Genomic DNA, 325 nt, shown 5'->3' with positions numbered 1-325 from the left:
TTGGCTCATTGCAACCTCTACTTCCCAGGTTCAAGTCATTCTCCTGCCTCAGCCTCCTGAGTAGCTGGGATTACAGGCGCCCACCACCATGCCCAGACAATTTTTGTACTTGTAGGAGAGGCAGGGTTTGACCATGTTGGCCAGGCTGGTCTCAAACTCCTGACCTCAGGTGATCTGCCCACCTCAGCCTCCCAAAGTGCTAGGATTACAGACATGAGCCACTGTGCCCAGCTCCGTACATTCTTTATTCCCTTATTCTTTTTCTTTTGCAAGGAGGATTTGAAGAGGATTGTAACAGTATATGGACTTTAGAAAAAAGTAAACA

Source organism: Cebus imitator, unplaced genomic scaffold (genome assembly GCF_001604975.1).
Source record: "Cebus imitator isolate Cc_AM_T3 unplaced genomic scaffold, Cebus_imitator-1.0 Scaffold583, whole genome shotgun sequence".
Classification (NCBI taxonomy): Eukaryota; Metazoa; Chordata; class Mammalia; order Primates; family Cebidae; genus Cebus; species Cebus imitator.
Note: the sequence above shows the minus strand (reverse complement) of the source record.